Source organism: Macaca thibetana, chromosome 9 (assembly GCF_024542745.1).
Source record: "Macaca thibetana thibetana isolate TM-01 chromosome 9, ASM2454274v1, whole genome shotgun sequence".
Classification (NCBI taxonomy): domain Eukaryota; kingdom Metazoa; phylum Chordata; class Mammalia; order Primates; family Cercopithecidae; genus Macaca; species Macaca thibetana.
In genome coordinates, this window is record NC_065586.1 from 13009319 (window position 1) to 13030791 (window position 21473).

Sequence of the window (21473 nt, forward strand, 5' to 3'; positions counted from 1 at the left end):
CCCCCCAGAGCTTTGTTAACCGTTTACCAGCACACCACTGGTGGAACGGGAGGTGCTAACAGATCCCAGGAAATCAGAAGAAGCAAAGGAGGCAGGTCTCGATGGTTAACTCAGTATGGGCGGAAGAGTCAAAGGCGCCTCCAAATGTCTAACTTAGCAAATGGGCGAATGTTGATGGCCGGAATTAAAATGGATAATAGAGTGGATAAAGCAATTCAGCCAACAGTAATACATTTAGGATTGTTGTCAGAAGCATTTGAACCAGAGCGACTCCATCTTGGGTGAGGACTCGGAAAAATGAGGCTGGGACTTGCTGCACTGCCCTCCACGAAAGTTACGTATTCCTAGCCTCTAGATATTTGCGGCTAAGGGAACAGACTGATAATGTTTACTAAACAGACCCAGACTTAGGACTGTCTTGTGTAGAAAGTAAAAACTTCCTCTTCAAAGTTTCCCTCTTGTTAAAGAATAAATCACAAGTGTTAGAAATAATAGTTCCTTTTAAAGACTAACTTCCTTCAGGCCTCCTTGCTTTGTGCTAATAACTCTTTGTTAAGCCCTGTGCTATGTAGCTGTTAAACATGCTCACAGGCACATAGTACATTCTATGTCCTTGTATTTTAACCAAGATATCTGTGCTGGACGTGCTCACAGGCATGTCCCAGCTCGCAGCCTATGACCCTTCCTTATTTGGGAATGTTATTACTTTTCTAAGTCCTTTCGTAAGCAACTTCCTCCTCTCCCTCGTTCTCCATTGCTTTCACCTATTTAGAAAAGTTTTAAATTGTTAGTCAATTGGGTTCAGTTCAGATTGTAAGGTCTGGCTCCAGTCAATGCAGACAGGACACAGTAGCAGGGACAAGCTGCGTAAGGGATAAAAAATGCTTCCCATTCCCTTAGAAAACTGGCACAAGACAGGGATGCCTTCTCTCACCACTCCTATTCAACATGGTGTTGGAAGTTCTGGCCAGGGAAATCAGGCAGGAGAAAGAAATAAAGGGTATTCAATTAGGAAAAGAGGAAGTCAAATTGTCCCTGTTTGCAGATGACATGATTGTATATTTAAAAAACCCCATCATCTCAGCCCAAATCTCCTTAAGCTGATAAGCAACTTCAGCAAAGTCTCAGGATACAAAATCAATGTGCAAAAATCATGAGCATTCCTATACAACAGACAAACAGAGCCAAATCATGAGTGAACTCACATTCACAATTGCTTCAAAGAGAATAAAATACCTAGGAATCCGGCTGCCTTTAGCTCAGCGGTTACTTCGACGATACCTACTAGGATTACACATAAAATACCTAGGAATCCAACTTACAAGGGATGTGAGGGACCTCTTCAAGGAGAACTACAAACCACTGCTCAACGAAATAAAAGAGGACACAAATGGAAGAACATTCCATGCTCATGGATAGGAAGAATCAATACTGGGAAAATGGCCATACTGCCCAAGGTAATTTATAGATTTAATGCCATCCCCTTCAAGCTACCGATGACTTTCTTCACAGAATTGGAAAAAACTACTTTAAAATTCATATGGAACCAAAAAAGAGCCCGCATTGCCAAGACAATCTTAAGCAAAAAGAACAAAGCTGGAGGCATCACACTACCTAACTTCAAACTATACTATAAGGCTACAGTAACCAAAACAGCATGGTACTGGTACCAAAACAGAGATATAGACCAATGGAACAGAACAGAGCCCTCAGAAATAATACCACACATCTACAACTATCTGATCTTTGACAAACCTGACAAAAACAAGAAATGGGGAAAGGATTCCCTATTTAATAAATGGTGCTGGGAAAACTGGCTAGCCATACATAGAAAGCTGAAACTGGATCCTTTCCTTACACCTTGTACAAAAATTAATTCAAGATAGATTAAAGACTTAAATGTTAAACCTGAAACCATAAAAACCCTAGAAGAAAACCTAGGCAATACCATTCAGGACATAGGCATGGGTAAGGACTTCATGTCTAAAACACCAAAAGCAACGGCAACAAAAGCCAAAATTGACAAATGGGTTCTAATTAAACTAAAGAGCTTCTGCACAGCAAAAGAAACTACCATCAGAGTGAACAGGCAACCTACAGAATGGGAGAAAATTTTTGCAATCTACCCATCTGACAAAGGGCTAATATCCAGAATCTACAAAGAACTTGAACAAATTTACAAGAAAAAAATCAAACAACCCCATCAAAAAGTGGGCAAAAGATATGAACAGACACTTCTCAAAAGAAGACATTTATGCAGCCAATGGACACATGAAAAAATGCTCATCATCACTGGCCATCAGAGAAATGCAAATCAAAACCACAATGAGATACCATCTCACACCAGTTAGAATGGCGATCATTAAAAAGTCAGGAAACAACAGGTGCTGGAAAGGATGTGGAGAAATAGGAACACTTTTACACTGTTGCTGGGAGTGTAAACTAGTTCAACCACTGTGGAAGACAGTGTGGTGATTCCTCAAGGATGTAGAACTAGAAATACCATTTGACCCAGCGATCCCATTACTGGGTATATACCCAAAGGATTATAAGTCATGCTGCTATAAAGACACATGCACACGTATGTTTATTGCGGCACTATTCACAATAGCAAAGTCTTGGAACCAACCCAAATGTCCACCAATGATAGACTGAATTAAGAAAATGTGGCACACATACACCATGGAATACTATGCAGCCATAAAAAAGGATGAGTTCATGTCCTTTGTAGGGACATGGATGAAGCTGGAAACCATCATACTGAGCAAACTATCTCAAGAACACAAAACCAACCACTGCATGTTCTCACTCATAGGTGGGAAATGAGCAATGAGATCACTTGGACACAGGGTGGGGAACATCACACACCGGGGCCTGTTGAGGGGTGGGGGGAAGGGGGAGGGATAGCATTAGGAGAAATACCTAATGTAAATGATGAGTTAATGGGTGCAGCACACCAACATGGCACATGTATACATATGTAACAAACCTGCATGTTGTGCACATGTACCCTAGAACTTAAAGTATAATAATAATTTTTTAAAAATTGCTTCCCTCCTTTATTCAGGTGTGCTCCTCGCAGAGCACCCTTTCTGCAGAAAGTAAAACCACCTTGCTGAGAAAACGTTTTGTCTAAATGCTGATTTTTCCTTATGGTACCAAGGAACAAGCATTCTGTTTCTGAATAAACATTTTACGTATAACAAAATGGTGGCACATATGGTGACACATTCCTTGGGGGGGGCCTCTAGTCCTCTCTCCTGAGGGAGAGGCGGTGCTCGTTGTGGTGGCCTCAGGGGTAAGGAATCGAGACCCACCTGGGGTGATGAATAAACCCGCACTCTCAGCAACGCAGAAAGAAACTGGCCGGCAACCTAGAGTAACGGATCCTCACATACCACGTGGACCAGGCGACCTCATGCAGGAGCCAAGGAAGGAAACACTGGAGGAGGCAGTAAAGCATTCCTTAGTCAGGATAAAGGAAAAAACGCCATGGGCCATAAAGCATTCCTTGGTTGGGACACATACCAAGGTAAGAGAAACAGCAGGAGTGGTAAAGCATTCCTTAGGTCAGCACCAGGAAAGAAAAGCTGCGGGGTGGGGGTGGGGGTCGAGGGGAGTGGGGTGGCGGTGAAGTATTCCTTAGTCGGGATGTCTTAGAGGTTAAAAAGAGGTGAAAAATCTCCATTAGGGGAAGATTAAACATCACACAAACCTCCAGTAGTAAAAAGGATATTCAAAATTTCCCTTTCCCCTCTTCTTAGGGGAAGAAAGAGGCTAAGCTCCACTCCCACTGCCCGCGCCCTAGGGGAAGAGGAAGGAGAAGGGAGAACAGCAGTGTGGGCGGCCGGCAGAGGCAGGGAAGACCAGCAGAGAGAGAAAAAGAAAGGCAGAGACAGAAAGCAAAAATCTTTTGGCAAAGTTCCAAAGTTTTCTAGACGAGGTTAAAAAAGAAAAAAGAAAGGGAACTCAAGAATGCAAAGAGAAAGAAGGCAAGGTCAGTACTTTAAAGAAGAAGGTCAAAGAAAGTGCTATAAGGGCTGTGGATGTAAAGATAAGGAGGAAAGACAAGGGGGCCCCCTGGCCCAGGGTTAATGACTCCTACAACTTGCACTGGGCATCTGCCGAGCCTCTGGGCCGGTGGTGTCTCGGGTCCCGGACTACAGCCGCGCGGATCCCACCCAGCCCAAGAGACTGAGTGTAAGGGAGAGAAAAACAGGGCATGGCAGAGAGAGCGCGCGCAAATGAAAGAAAGATAGAGGGAGAGAATAAGTGAGAGACTGGAAGAGACAAAGATCAGAGAAAGACACAGAAGGTAAGACTAGGAAGAGAAATAGTGTAAAAGGAAGTCAGAAAGTTAAGGCATGTCAAAGAGTGTGAAAGCCGTAAAAAAAGTCATAAAAGAGAATTTATGCAAGAAATATTATATAATTTAAAAGTAATTAGGCCTCCTGAATGTAAAACTATTAAAGAAACAGTTTATGTGCAAGGTATGTAAGGAAAATAAAATATACTTTTAGTAAAAGGATTGTAAGGAGGCCTAAGAATATGGATTTTTACCTACATTAAAAGGTTAAAAAATAGGTGCTAAAGAAAATTCAAAAGAAAGATAAATATTGCTAAACCAGAGAGAAATATTATCCAACCCCTGATAAAGAAAATCTTATTCCAATTGTATCAAAGAACCCATTAGGGGCCCTCTCGCGCAGAGTTAATACCAACAAGTTTCCACCTCCAGCGACTCCTAGAGAGGCAGGGGTACAAGCCAGCAGGGGGACCGAGCCACAGACAGACACTTCCTATGTCGGGGAGGGGGCCAGGCGGCCGGTAGACCGCACAGCCCCGCCCAAGGCCAGAGGCCAGACAATGGGGGTTCGGGAGGAGCAAAGTTCGGGGGTGGCCGGGTAAGTCACAAGGCCCCTCATCCCCAAGGCCGCAACGCACAGGGGCGATGAGGGCCACAGAGAGGCCGAGACCTTGAGAGGGGGGCAGGGCCACACCACACCGTGGGGCCTCAAGCCCCAAGGTATGCAAAGTTCTAACAAAATAAGGAGCCCCAAAGGGTTGCTCAGAAACAACGTAAGTAAAAATTTTTTTAAAAAGGACGTTTCTCAGCAAGAAGGCACTGGGGACTATAAAGTCAAAAAAATACTTGTAGGTTGTCTTACTTACATTCCACTGCTGATGTCCCCTCATTTAAAACAAAAGGTCAGTTTCTCAGAAATTATATACTAGGTTTGTCTTCCACTTCCCCTTCCCTGAGAACTAAAAGTCGTTTAGCACAGGTACCACCCCTAGAATTTCCAGTACACCAGCACCAGCCTGGAAACCACATCCTCATCAAAGGATAGAAAGAAGAAAAACTTGAGGCAGCCTGGGAAGGACCTTACCTTGTGCTGCTAACCACTGAGGCTGCCGTTCACGCAGCAGAAAAGGATGGACACATGATACCTGAGTCAAGAAAGCAACATCACCATCAGAGTCATGGCCACTGTTCCAGAGTCAAGCCCTACCAAGTTAAAGCTAAGAAAACTTAATCTTTTCTTTTTCTTTTCTTCCCTTTAACTACTCCCCATCTTATTGATGTAACTAAATCTAACTCACCTCAAGTTATTACTTTTAATGCCTGTTTAGTTATCACTCCTCGCAGACACAGTGACAAGACCAAAGTCTCTATAGTAAAAGTAAAAAACCTAAGGCAAACAAGAACAATTGAGACAAGGTATCAGGATGTAAATGCCTGGCTAAAATGGATTAACTATTCCGTCCACACTCTAAATAAAAGCAATTGTTATGCTTGTGTGCACAGTAGGCCAGAGGTCCAGGTTGTCCCCTTTCCACTCGGATAATCCTCTAGTCGACAAGACATGGACTGCATGGTAGCTCTTTTTCAAAATCCTACAGCCTGGGATAGTGAACTGTGCCAGCCTCTCTCTGCTGTTTCCTAAAATGCAGTACCCTGCAGGTCAGCCCCCGAGGGCCATCCAGCCTCCATCTTTCAAGACCAATTTTACCTCGTGTCTCCAACAACAAGGGGAAAATTTGGCATTCCTTGGAGACTTAACAGGATGCAGTGAGATCAGACACTTCCAAGAGCTGACCCATCAGTTCACCCTTATTCATCCCAAGTGGATGTATGGTAGTATTGTAGAGGACCTTTACTGGACATTCTGCCAAATAATTAGAGCAGTACTTGTGCTCTAGTTCAATTGGCTATCCCTTTTACCCTGGCATTTCATCAACCAGCAAAACTTTTTCTTTTAAAAAACTCAAGCAAAACACCTAGACCAAGACATCTTAAGAAAGTTTGAAGAGGAAAAAACTATAAAATTAAGAGGAGGGAACTGTAGAAAGTAAAAAGTTTCACCTTGCAACTTTCCCTTCTTGTTAGAGAATAAATTGTGTTAGAAATAATAGTTTCTTTTAAAGACTAACTTCCTTCAAGCCTCCTTGCTTTGTGCTAATAACTCTTTGTTAAGCCCTATGCTATGTAGCTGTTAAACATGCCCACAGGCACATAGTACATTCCATGTCCTTGTACTTTAACCAAGATATCTGTACTGGAGGTACTCACAGGCATGTCCCAGCTCACAGCCTATGCTGCTTCCTTATTTGGGAATGTTATTACTTTTCTAAGTCTTCTTGTAAGCAACTTCCTATTTTCCTTTGTTCTCCATTGCTTTTACCTATTTAGAAAAGTTTTAAATTATTAGCCAGTTGGGTTCAGTTTAGATTGTGAGGTCTGGCTCCAGCCAATGGAGACAGGACACAGTAGCAGAGACACGCTGCCTAAGGGATAAAAATTGCTTCCCTCCTTTATTCAGGTGTGCTCTTGCCATTTTTCCATCTCTGAGGAGCACCCTTTCTGCGGAAAGTAAAATTACCTTGCTGAGAAAACCTTTTGTCTAAATGCTGATTTTTTTTCCCTTATGGTACCAAGGAACAAGCATTCTGTTTCTGAATAAGCCTTTTACATATAACATCCTGATATCCCAAGATAACAGAAACATTCCTAATTTTGCTTTAAAGATAGTAATATCAATTCTTGCAAGATATAGTAATTAAGAAAATCAATCCTTTATCACAAACCCTTGTAGCAGAGCACATCTCCCCATGATCTTCTTTATCCTGCATAAATGAGTATTATACCTAGGGTGGACATGTTTCTTCTCCTACTTTCGGGAATGCCCTACCCTATCTACGGAGTAGCCATCTTTCACCACTTTACTTTCTAATCAACTTGCTTTTGCTTTGCACTGCGGACTCACCCTGAATTCTTTCTTGCACGAGATCCAATAACCCTCTCTTGGGGTCTGGATCAGGACTTCTTTCCAGTAACATTGTGAGATCTTGATTTTGAGGTGCCCAAAAAGTTGCCAGCCATCAGTGGATTACAGAGGTCTGAAGACGTGGGGAGGAGGTGAGCAAAGCCATGAGAAGGAGTGAGGTTGTCTAGGGAGAGGAAGGAGAACACAGTATGGGTGCAGGGGCCAGGCTTCTGTGGACACATCTGGAAAATGCTAGAGCACCCCATTAGCAGGTGAGGTTCCCCATCAGAAAAGTCACACCCTCCAACCAAGCCTTTGTCAGTCACATGCAAAGAAGTTTTAAATCTCTCATCTGCCTTTCTCTGGTTTCACACTTGTTCAGAACCCAGGCAGGGAATAAGAGAACTATTTTCTGAGGCCCCCTGAAGATCCTGACAAAATAACAAAAAGAAGAGTTGCAAGGTCAACATTCTTCCTTCCAGAAAGCGTTCTGGCTTCTAGGCAAACTGCCACCACCACCCCAGCAACCTGAGATCAAGGCACTGGGGTCTGCCTAGCAAGTCCAGGTCCCAGCCCCAGGCAAGGGAATATTAAGTGAGCGTGCTGTTGTGTGCACACCCCAAAAACTGTACGGCTCTGTCACTAAAAAGAGCCACTCCCGTGGTTCTTCCCAAAGAAGTCGGCTTCAAGATGACTCAGTGTCCCCATGACTTTCACGTGTCAGTTTCTTCTGCTAACAATTCCACAACCTGCTACATGCCCATTGAATAACAACGGGAGGTCCTTAGCGATTTTGGACACAGCAGATAGATTTTTAGTCCAAAGCATTCAGAAAACACTGAAATCTGTGCTCCGCATCCCCACCCCCGTTCTCGGGCTTTGTAATGCATATCAGTGTATTGAAGGCCCTGGAAAGGAATCTCCAAAATTTTGTTTAACTCAAAATTTTTAATCCACAGTCCTCCCTCCTTCCAGGCAGAAAACTCTCAAATATTCCATAAAACATCAGAAATTCAAGGGACCATGAGGCTGGGCACAGTGGCTCACGCCTGTAATCCCAGCACTTTGGGAGGCCAAGGTGGGCAGATCACCTGAGGTCAGGAGTTTGAGACCAGCCTGGCCAACATGGCGAAACCCCATCTCTACTAAAAACACAAACATTAGCCGGTGTGGTGGCAGATGCCTGTAATCCCAGCTACTCGGGAGGCTGAGGCAGGAGAATCGCTTGAATCCGGAAGCTGGGGGTTGCAGTGAGCCAAGATTGCGCAACTGCATTCCAGCCTGGGTGACAGAGAGAGACTCCGTCTTAAAAAAATAAATAGAAGAAAGAAAGAAATTCAAGAGACCAAGTATATATTGAAGAAGTTTGGATGAAAAGACAATTAATTAGAAAAAGTGGTCATAAAGGGAAAAGATGAACCAAGAGAGGCCTTGTTATTTAGTTATTATTTTTAGATTGGTAGAAACTTCCACGTGTTTTTAGGCCAAGGGAAGCAGGAAAGATGGCTCATATGAGAAACAGAATAATTCATGGAGCACGTCCCTTAGGGGATTTATTTATTTATTTATTTATTTTTTTTTTTTTTGAGACGGAGTCTCGCTCTGCCGCCCAGGCTGGAGTGCAGTGGCCGGATCTCAGCTCACTGCAAGCTCCGCCTCCCGGGTTTATGCCATTCTCCTGCCTCAGCCTCCCCAGTAGCTGGGACTACAGGCGCCCGCCACCTCGCCCGGCTAGTTTTTTGTATTTTTTTAGTAGAGATGGGGTTTCACCGTGTTAGCCAGGATGGTCTCGATCTCCCGACCTCGTGATCCGCCCGTCTCGGCCTCCCAAAGTGCTGGGATTACAGGCTTGAGCCACCGCGCCCGGCCCCTTAGGGGATTTATAATCAAGTAGCTTTTACTTGGTAAATACTTCTTATATGAATAATAAATGAAAGGAAGTGAAACCCAAAATTTGTAAGTTTCAAATGCAAAGTAGATGAATAATCATTCTTTTTTTTTTTTTTTTTTTTTTTTTTTTTTTTTTTTGAGACGGAGTCTCACGGTGTTGCCCAGGCTGGAGTGCAGTGGCGCGATCTCGGCTCACTGCAAGCTCCGCCTCCTGGGTTCACGCCATTCTCCTGCCTCAGCCTCCTGAGTAGCTGGGACTACAGGCGCCCGCCACCGTGCCCGGCTAATTTTTTGTATTTTTAGTAGAGACGGGGTTTCACTGTGGTCTCGATCTCCTGACCTTGTGATCCGCCCGCCTCGGCCTCCCAAAGTGCTGGGGATGAATAATCATTCTTTTAAGATATTTCCAAAGTTAGCATGACAATTACATGTCATTGAGTAAATATTCTCATCAATATTTAAGATTTAAGGCAATTGTTTGGAATATTTTGGGAGTTATTAATAAAACTCTGAATCCTCTCTGTGAAAGGTTTCTTTCTTTCTTTCTTTCGCTCTTTCTTTCCTTCTTTCTTTCTTTTTTGAGACGGAGTCTCGCTCTGTCACCCAGGCTGTGGCACAATCTCGGCTCACTGCAACCTCCGACTCCCGGGTTCAAGCGATTCTCCTGCCTCAGCCTCCCCAGTAGCTGGGACTACAGGCACCCGCCACCATACCCGGCTAATTTTTTGTATTTTTAGTAGAGACAGGGTTTCACTGTGTTAGCCAGGATGGTCTCCATCTCCCGACCTCGTGATCTGCCTGCCTCACCTCCCAAAGTGCTAGGATTACAGGCGTGAGCCCCCACGTCCAGCCTCTGTAAAAGATTTCTACAATGAGTTTCAGGGAATTCAATCCTAGTTTTCAAATTTGCCACCAAAGCTGTGGTTGGTCCAGGGGGTCAGGAAGTTGCACCTGCCACCCAGAGGTGAGTACAATGCAGAAAACCACTGCCAGTGGTCCCAGATGCCTACAGCCCTGGGCTAATAACAGTTAAGGAAACATGAAAGGGGCTGCAGATTCATCTGTGGGAAGCCCACACACACGTTGCAGCCTCAGCTTTTCAAACCTGGCACAGACGCATCTTCTAAGCTGTATCCTAAAGCCTGTTGGCAAATGCATCTCAGAAATATAGTCCCCAGGCTTCTAAGGCCTAAGTACAGAGAAGAGCATAAAAGGTGCTAGGAACAAGGCCGGGCACAGTGGCTCATGCCTGTAATCCCAGCACTTTGGGAGGCCAAGGCGGGTGGATCACCTGAGGTCAGGAGTTTGAGACCAGCCTGACTAATATGGAGAAACCCCGTGTCTACTAAAAATACAAAATTAGCCAGGCGTGGTGGTGCATGCCTGTTATCCCACCTACTCGAGGGGCTGAGGCAGGAGAATCGCTTGAACCCAGGAGGTAGAGGTTGCGGTGAGCCGAGATCGCGCTATTGCACTCCAGCCTGGGCAACAAGAGCGAAACTCCATCTCAGAAAAAAAAAAAAAAAAAAAAAGAAAACAAAGGTGCTAGGAACAGTGCTGATGATATCTGGCCCACCCTCTTTGCCCCCCTCCCTTCTCTAAGTCCACTCCTCTTAGCCGGGCACCTGGTAACAGAAGACCAGACCGAAGGCTAAAAACCAGCACAAGAGAAGTCAGGACCCTGAAATGGGTAGGTGAGATCGAAGCACAGAAGGGCTATGGAAGTCTGGGGAAAAATAGGAGGTCCTAAGGGGTAGAAGTTTTCCTCCCTACTATAAAAGGATAAGCTATGTTGGGGCAAGAAGTATGGTCTAAGATCAGTGGAGAAACTGGAGCAGAGAGCTAGGAGTATAGAGAAGCCATAGCTGCCGCTTTCCTGTGTACTCTGCAATGGGCTAGAATGCATATCTACAGCCTGAAGGTAAGAGATCTACAAGGTTATTATAGTAGCTAGAATATAATATTATTAATTATATTGTATAATAATTGTATAATATATACTACAATATATAGTATAATAATTGCTATTATACTAGCAATCGTGGTCCTCCAGACTTTGGATGTGCTCACATTAGGAACCTTTTGGCAAGGACTGCACAGATAGCATTGCAAGCTGAGGATCTGTATAAAATGATCAGATCCAGAATTCCACTAGTTGGTAAAAGGTCTTTGTGTGCGTTTGAGAAAGGAGTTACTTCCCTGGAAAGACGCAGCTTCACACCAAAGTGCATGACTTGGCTGGCTTCAGCCTGCATTCATCCCCTTGGGGTTGCAGTGAACAGTCTGCACAACCGTACACGGCCGCCCCGGTCAAATCCTAGTAAAAGACTAATCTACAGTAAATTTGTGTTAGCAAACTTGATACAAGAAGTTTGACTCACCATCGAGTCATTGTAAAAGTAGTGTTGGTTTTAGTTATCATTAAAAAGACTCAACAATTTAGAAATAATGTTGAGAAGGATAGAAAAAATTTACATGCTGCTCCAAAGATAGAAAGATTCTAATTCTATTGGAGAGATGTAACTCTTAGAATAAATGAAAAGGAAACGTGAATTGAGCAAACCAGTGTTGATAAACACAAGAAAGGGACGTCATAAAATGACATCGCCCCAAATCCAGCAGAGTCAATATTATCAAACTATAATTAGCACAAGTCTCCAAGGAGCATGAATCATATTGAGAAATAGGTTTTTTATCTTGAAAAGTAATATGAGAGCTAGAGATGAAAACTAAGCTGTAGATGACACACCGCAAAAAATCGAGGCTACCGAGGGAATAGAATGAGACAGGTTGTCGCTCACCTGCCTGCCCTGTCTCCAAAAGCATGGGCAAAAGAAGCAAATGAGGTGTTAAGCAGCATTCAGGAGACAAGATGGAAAGGAGGAAAGCATTTTTTTAAAATTAACTGAATATTGGCTGGGCGCAGTGGCTCACGCCTGTAATCCCAGCACTTTGAGAGGCCGAGGCAGGAGGATCACCTGAGGTCTGGAGTTCAAGACCAGCCTGGCTACCATAGTGAAACCCCGTCTCTACTAAAAATACCAAAATTAGTCAGGCATGGTAGCGGGCACCTGTAGCTACTCAGGAGGCTGAGGCAGGAGAATCACTTGAACCTGAGAGGCAAAGGTTGTAGTGAGCTAATATCATGCCACTGCACTCCAGCCTGGGTGACAGAGTGAGACTGTCTCAAAAAAAAAAAAAAAAAGAAAGAAAACAAAAGAAGAAAGAAATATTAACTGAATATTGAGATATATGCAGAATAGGTCTACAACAAATTCCCTCCTCAAATTCTCCAGGTTCTGATTCAGAACTATGTATAAAATACCTATGTAGTATTTTATATGGTCAGCTATGTAGTTTATCCCTGTAACCAAACACCAACCGTTCCCCAATAATCTTTGGAAACAAAATAAAAATAAAAATAAAAACAATGACTGAATTCTAGAGAATTCCTCCAATTTAAGGGGAGCTCAAAGAAAATAAAAATTTGGAGAGGAGAGAAGAGGGGGAGCATCCAGATAAGAGAACGCGAAATTAGGAGAGAGCAATGTCCCCAAAGTCAAGGGAAGAAAAGTGTCAGGACTACTGAAAACTACATAGCTGACCAGATAAAATACATCTCGAAGCTTACAGATAGATAGTGGCCAACTCTTTAGAAAGAGTTGTCTTAAAGTCATGACTTTATTTAACACTTGTTTGTGAATATTTATAAATGAACACTTATTTATGAATATTCGTAAGTGAACACATGAATATTTGTAAGTGAACACTTATTTATAAGTTTAACACTTATTATGAATTCTTTATATGAATCATACGAAGAATGAAAGTAAACAACTTAGTGCTATTATTTTATTCTTTGAAGTGGCTGGGACTATTGTCCCATTGATTGATTAAAGTCTTCAATTCTCAAACTTGCTTTTCTGTCCCCATTCCTCTGGGTACTCTGGCCCCAGACACCTTCAATGCCCTCTCCTTTCTGATACTTTTCCTCCCTTGACTTCGGGGACATTGCTCTCTCCTAGTTTCGCGTTCTCTTATCTGGATGCTCCCTCTTCTGTCCTCTCCAAATTTTTATTTTCTTTGAGCTCCCCTTAAATTGGAGGAATTCTCTAGAATTCAGTCATTGCTTTTTATTTTTATTTTATTTCCAAAGGTTATTGGGGAACAGGTGGTGTTTGGATACAGGGATAAGTTCGTTAGTGGTGGTATGTGAGATTTTGGTGCACCCATCACCCAAGTAGTGGACACTGAACCCAATTTGTAGCCTTTTATCCCTCACCCCCCTCCCTTTCCCCATGAGTCCATTGTGTCATTCTTACACCGTTGCATCCTCACTGCTGTGAGTGAGAACATGCGATGTTTGGTTTTCCATGCCTGAGTTACTTCACTTAGAATAATAACTTCACTTAGAATAATAGTCACTAATGTCATCCAGATTGCTGCCAATACTATTAATTCATTCCTTTTTATGGCTGAGTAGTATTCATATATATATATGAATATCACTATATGAATATCACTATATGAATATATATATCACTGTATATGTGAATATATATATATCTTTCTTTCTTTCTCTTTCTTTTTTTTCTCCTTCCTTCCTTCTTTCTTTCCTTCTTTCTTTCTTTCCTTTCTTTCTTTCTGTCTTTCACAGAGTCTCACTCTGTTGCCAGGCTGCAGCACACTGGTGCGGTCTCAGCTCACTGCAATCTTTACCTCCTGGGTTCAAGCAAGTCCCCTACCTCAGCCTCCCAAGTAGCTGGGACTACAGATGCGTGCCACCACGCCCAGCTAATTTTTTTTTTTTTTTTTGTATTGTAGTAGAGATGGGGTTTCACCATATTGGTCAGATGGTCTTCATCTCCTGACCTCGTTATTTGCCCACCTTTGGCCTCCCAAAGTGCTGGGATTACAGGCGTGAGCCACCACACTCGGCCATACTGTTTCTTTATCCACTCATTGATTGATGGGCATTTGGGTTGGTTCCACGTTTTTGCAATTGCAAATTGTGCTAGAATTCAGCCCATTTAGAGGAGGTCTCTGAGAATGACTCTTAGGTCCATATTTCCAAGCTTAATCTCTATCCTGAGGTTCAAGCCCATTTTTCCAAATAGGTGTGGACCTCTTCATTCACCTATCCCACAAGTAATTTTTCCAAATAGGTGTGGACCTCTTCATTCACCTATCCCAGAACTAATCTCCTTCCTCCAGGGCAGTTACCTGTCCTAAGTTTCTCATCTGCTAGGGTCTAAATGTTTGTGTCCTCCCAAAATCCACAGATTGAAATCCTCACCCACAGGTGAGGATATTAGGAGGTGTTGTTAGTCAGGGTTCTCTAGAGGGACAGAACTAAAAGGACAGACGCATATATTGAAGGGAGTTTATTAAGGAGAATTGACTCACATGATCACAGGCTGAAGTCCCACAACAGGCTGTCTGCAAGCTGAGGAGCAAGAAAGCCAGTAGTGGCTCAGTCCAAGTCCCAAAGCCTCAAAAGCAGGGAAGTCAACAGTGCAGCTTTCAGTCTGTGGCCAAAAGCCTGAGAGCCCCCAGCAAACCACTGGAGTAAGTCCTAGAGTCCAAGGGCCATAGAACTTGGAGTCTGATGTTCAAGGGCAGAAAGCATCCAGCACAGGAGAAAAGATGAAGGCCATAAGACTCAGTCAGTCTGCTCTTCCACCTTCTTCTGCCTGCTTTTTCTAGCCTCACTGGCAGCCAATTGGACGGTGCCCACCCAGACTGAGGGTGGGCCTGCCTCTCCCAGTCCACTGACACAAATCTTAAAACCCACTCACAGACATACCCAGAAACAATACTTTGCATCCTTCAATCTGATCAAGTTGACACTCAATATTAGCCATCACAGGAGGTGAAGCCTTTTGGGGGGTGATTAGGTCACAAGAGGAGACCCCTCATAAATGAGATTAGTGCCTTCATGAAAGAGACCCTAGAGAGCTACATCACCCCTTCCACCACATGAGGACACAGCAAGAAGATGATGTCTATGAACCAGGAGGCAGGCCCTCACCAGACACTGCCAGTGCCTTGATCTTGGACTTCCCAGCCTCCAGAACTGTGAGAAATCAATTTCCATTTATAAGCCACTCTGTTTATGGTATTTTGTTACAGCAGCCAGGATGGACCAAAACACCATCTCAGCTAATATTGCTACCATCCATTCAGTCGCCCAAGGCAGAAATGTTTGTCTTCAACAACTCCCTTCATCTCCTCAGCTACGTCTCATCATCCTAAAGTTCTCTCCACTCCATCTGCATAAAAGCTTCCAAGTGTAACCCCTTTTAAATAACACAGTCAAATACATAACCTTTTCTGTAGCCAAGATGGAAATTCCCTAAGTGTCTGATTTCAAGCTTACTGAGAAAAGCCCAACACTTAAAAAAAAAAAAAAAAATTCCTCCTTGCTGGCAGATCCCTGAAATTCCTTTGCAGACAAGGCTTTTATTGCAGAATTAGGAATAATCCTAAATGCCAGAGGCTCTGGAAAGACGCCACCCTAAATTGAAAGAACACCAAAGTGTCAATGTTGTGTCATACAGCCTTGCAGTGAAAAGGGCTGATGGTGGGAGGAGGGGGGAGGGTGGAAAATTGGAGGATGGCAGATAAGAGCAAAGAAGAAAGAGTGCAGGGTGCAGATAGCAGCAGCGAAGGTAGTGGAGGGGGGCACATCGTGAACACACAAAGTTCGCTTGAGCCAACCAAGCCAGAATCAACTAAAATATACTTTTGTGCTGAAGGTGAATTAAACAGTTTGTGAGTATGGGAACCAAGGTAGACAGGAAAACATTTTATAAAAAGATTCACAGAGGCTCTTCTCTTGTTTCTATAATAAACAGAATGGAGCCACTTCCCAGAATTATAATAAGGTGCAGAGAATGGGAAAGTTCTAAATTTATGTAAGATCAGCTTTTGAAGTCTCTGAAATTGTTGCAGTGGGAAATACTGCCTAAGTGCTTCCAAGTTCACTAATAGATCTTCCTCTAGGAGTTTTCACAGCCAGCCCTTCAAAACTTGGCCACCTTTGCCATAATAGTCCATGAATATCCAATTGTCTCTGCAAGAAGTCTGTTATGGCTGGGATTTCTTTCTGCCTCCCTGGGGTCAGATCAAATTAACTTGGTGAGAATTGCTTTCTGTAAAGCTAACCCACATTGGAGTAACCCCTGTGTGACCTAAGTCATCTTCTCCCCTGGCTCCCAATAGATTCAGAAAAAGGAATGGTTGAGGTCAGGAATAACAAAGGGGTGACCAGTTGCAAAATTTAAAGATATAGCAGCTAGAGAAGTGAACATGGGCCTTAGGAAAGAAAGAAGGAAAATGTTGCTGGCATCCAGCTGTGCAGATCTGATGAGACCAGCCACCCAGAAATCTGTATTACTGCTCCAGAAGACAATGCAATGTGCCTACAAATTTAATGACTGTCTCCTGGCCTATGTCAGGGGAGCAGGAACTCTGCCCACAAAGCTGAAAAGGGTCAAGGCAACCTGGTGAGAGAAATGTTGACTTTTTGTGGGTATAAAAGGCACAGACAATCTAGCTAAGGCAGGTGTATTGTGATCTACTTTTTTTTTTTTTTTCCAAAAACAAGGGAGTTAGTGACTTTTCAAACTGCACAATCATTTATGACAATCTAACTAGCTGTATTAGTCTGTTTTCATGCTGCTGATAAAGATATACCTGATACTGGGTGATTTATAAAGAAAAAGAGGTTTAATGGACTCACAGTTCCACGTGGCTGGGGAGGCCTCACAATCATAGTGGAAGGCAAAAGGCACATCTTACATAGTGGCAGGCAAGAGAGAGAACGAGAACCAAGTGAAAGGGGTTTCCCCTTATAAAACCATCACATCTCGTGCGACTTATTCACTACCATGAGAACAGTATGGAGGAAAACACCCCCATGATTCAATTATCTCCCACTAGGTCCCTCCCACAACACACGGGAATTATGGAAGCTACAATTCAAGATGAGATTTGGGTGGGCACACAGCCAAACCATATCACCAGCCAAGCACTAAGTCAGCCTCTACAGAAGGAAGAGGCTTAAAGTCAAATTAATTTGGCATCTACTAAAATCGGATACCAAATATAAGAAATGAAAAACAAATTCTAATTTTTTTTCAAGCTGGAAAGAAGCTAAGAGGTCACCTGTCTTAGCCCCTGACTTCCCTCAATGATGAAGAGGCCATGGCCTAGGGGATGCTGCCCCTAACTGAGTTCTCAGGTAGGGCCCAGGTAGAGTGAAACCCAGGTCTTTGTGTCCTCCCTTACGCCACCATGCACTTTTTCAGAGACGTGAGACACCTTTGTTTGGAAAAAAAAAATAAATAAGTGAGATGGAAAAAAGACAAATCACTTGTACTTTCCTACTACTGATCAATTATTTATTCCAAAGAAGAAGTTAAAACTATGTCTAAACTTAGACAGCCAGGCCATTTTTCACTCCTCAGGCATGCAAAGAAGATAATGATAGTATTTTTCAGATCATGACAAGGACTTGTGGTGCATTACAGTGATTATTTTCCCAAATCACCAGCTCTGGCTAATTAATACTTAAACAGAAAATCTTGCTGCAGGAACTTATAACAGTTTTATAGCAAAACGAGGAAGCAAAGACTTAACATTTCATCTGTGCTCTACTTTGATTTGGTACAAAAGGCGGCAGGGATTAGACAGGTTCTAATGGGAAAGGCATAGGAAGTAATTAATAAGCAGCATTGTTATCTATTATTTACAGAGGGCCAACCATAACCTAAGGGGTAAATACCTGGCTCTTTACCAATGAGTTTACTTTTCAAGATTATTATTACTATTATTATTATACTCACCCAGGCTGGAGTGCAATGGCGCGATCTCGTCTCACTGCAACCTCCACCTCCTGGGTTCAAGCAATTCTCCTACCTCAGCCTCTAGTAGCTAGGACTATAGGCGTGTGCCACCATGCCCAGCTATGGGGTTTCACCATGTTTACCAGGAGGGTCTCAATCTCCTGACCTCGTGATCTGCCCACCTCAGCCACCCAAAGTGCTGGATTACAGGTGTGAGCCACTGCGCCCAGTCTATTTCAAGATTTTTAAACATGGGGCAGGCCGGGCACAGAGACTTATGTCTGTAATTCCAGCACTTTAGGAGGCCGAGGTGGAAGGATCACTTGAGGTCAGGAGTTCAAGACCAGCCTGGGCAACATGGTAAAACCCTATCTCTACAAAAAATATAAAAATTAGTCCAGCGTGGTGGTGCATGCCTATAGTCCCAGCTACTTGGCAGGCTCAGGTGGGAGAATTGCTTGAGCCCAGGAGTTCGAGGTTGCAGTGAGCCACAACTATGCCACTGCACTCCAGTCTGGGTGACAGAGCAAGATGCTATCTCAAAAAGCAAACAAACAAAAAACACGGAATGAAGGAGAGGAAGGAGGAGCGGAGCACAGCACACACACCGTGAACTGGCTTGTCTCAAAGCAGAGCCATTGTCCCTGGGGCTCTGGGTACTTGGCTGAGGCTGCAGGTTGGACCCTAATCCCAGAGCCTCATTCTGATGGAGGCTTCAGCCACACACCTTCAGCCATACAACATACAGGGAGTTGCTTTCATGCTGGATTTCAGGGAAAGGAAGGCAATCTATTAGAGGCATAGAGATGCACCTGTTTGCATCTCCATTTTCAGTTCTTTGGAGTGTACACCCAGAAGTGAAATTGCTGGGTCATATCGTAACTCTCTGTTGAACGTTCCAAGGAACTCATCCTCGGAATATTTGAAACTGTTGATGAACTGAATCAAACTAAAGCTGAAGACAAAGCCCAGACCCAGGTCGACCACAGGGCAGATGATTCATGCAGCAGCCACACCAGTGGCCTCACAGGAGCAGGGGCACACCCTTTATTGCAGCAGTCCCCAACTTTTTTGACACCAGGAACTGGTTTCATGGAAGACAATTTTTCCATGGATGGTGGTGGGTGCGGGGGTGGTTTTGGGATAAAATGCTTCCACCTCAGATCATCAGGCATTAGATTCTCATAAGGAGCACACAACCTAGATCCCTCACATGTGTAGTTCACAATAGGGTTCCTACTCCTATGAAAATCTAATGCAGCTGCTGATCTGACAAGAGGCGGAGCTCAGGCCATAATGCTCATCCACCCATCGCGTACCTCCTGCTGTTCAGTCCAGTTCCTAACAGGCCACAGACCAGTACTGGTTCACCACCCAGGGGTTGGGGACCCCTGCTTTATTGGACATAATTATTAGGTCGTGTTCTTTTTGGTGTTGTTTGTACAGCTCTATTGAGGTATAATCCACATGCCATAAAATTCACCCATTTGTAAGTGTATGATTCATGGCTGTCAATTATACTTAAAAAGTTGTAAAACCATCATTACAATTCAGATTTCTTATATTTCCATCGTCCCCCAAAAATCCCCTCGAGTTCCTTTGCAGTCAAAGCCATCCCCAATTTCAGGCAACTACCGGTCTGATTTCTGTCTTTTTCTATTTTCCTTTTCTGGACATTTAATGCATATGGAGTCATAGCATATGTAGTCTTTGGCATCTGGGGTAGCAAGTATGAATATTAGTCTACCAGCTCAGATGCATATAAAAATATTACATATCTTTTCTTTTTTCTTTCTCCTTTCTTTTTCCTTTCTCCTTTCTTTCTTCTTTCTTTCTTTCTCTCTCTCCCTCTTTCCCTCCCTCCCTCCCTCCCTTTCTCCCTCCCTCCTTCCCTCCTTCCCCTCCTTCCTTCCCTCCTTCCTTCCTTCCTTCCTTCCTTCCTTCCTTCCTTCCTTCCTTCCTTCCTTCCTTCCTTCCCTCTCTTTTTCTTTCTTTCTTTTTAGACAGAGTCTCACTCCGTGGCCCAGGCTGGAGTGCAGTGGCACCATCTTCGCTCATCGCAACCTCTGCCTCCCAGGCTCAAGCGATTCTCCTGCCTCAGCCTCCTGAGTAGCTGAGATTATAGGCGCGCACCACTACTGCCTGGCTAATTTTTATATTTTTAGTACAGATGGGGTTTCACCATGTTACCCAGGCTGGTCTTGAACTCCTGACCTCAGATGATCCTCCCAAAGTGCTGGGATTACAGGTGTGAGCCACCGCCCCAGGCCTCTTTACTTTCTTTAAACCCAGTTCTACAGGGGTGTAGGGAAACCTATTTTCAGGCACCACTGGGGTCTGGAGGGGGGAGGTCTCCTTCTCTAAGGCCATGCAAAACTCCAGGAAGGCTTTTGGTACCCATTGAAGTAAGGGCCATTTATTTTTCATCCCAGCAACCTTGCCACTGATACCCTCATTATCAAATGGTTCTTCTAGGGAACAGGTTCTGCTGTTGCCAATGACAAGCCTGGGCAGCAGAATCTGCGGAAGGTTCCCGAGGTCCAGTAGGTGCAACCCAAGAGCTTGCTGTCTGTTTGGGTGCTGCAGGGACTAAGGCTTGAGTCCTTAAGGCTCATAAGACCACCATCCCACTCCTCCTCCCAATCTGGTGGCGGGGGAGTCATTCCTCCCTCCAACTGCTGTGAAAGCCTCCACCCCACCCAGCTCTGGCTCCTCTTCCTCCGGGACATCTGGGGTAGATCATGGATATATTGAGATCAGGCTTTCTCAAAAGACAAGAAGAAAGGCTGTACTTCTAAGAGCTGTTGCCAGGAGTCCAGCCAACACTCCTGAAGGTAGGAAGCCCGAAGGGACTCGTTGCTAACTCCAAACAGAGGAGATTGGGGTGGAAAGGAACACGAGGAACATCAAACACGGATTAGGATCTCACTAAACACCCTCCCACACTGCTCTACATTTACCCACCACAAAACCACATCAGCAAATCAGCTAAGAGCATGCTATTATTTCAGTGTTTTCACTGCATTTAGATTCCATCTACCCATGGAAGTGTGCAGGAGGATGGAGTCACCAAACAGGACGATCCAGGCTAAGAAACAGCACCAGCTCTAACACAAGCAACAGCAACAAACACCATGTGCCAGGCATTTTTCTAGGTGTTGAATACATATTTCCTCTTTAATCCTCTCAGCATCCTTAGGTGAGGGCTGTGGGTCCAAATGCCTTATCTAAAAATTTCGGGTGGCTGCGCACTGTGGCTCACACCTGTAATCCCAGCACTTTGGGAGGCCGAGGCGGGTGGATCACCTGAGGTCAGGAGTTCAAGACCAGGCTGGTCAATATGGCGAAACCTCATCAATACTAAAAATGCAAAAATTAGCTGGGTGTGGTGGCACATGCCTGTAATCCCAGCCACTCTGGAGGCTGAGGCAGGAGAATTGCTTGAACCCAGGAGGTGGAGGTTGCA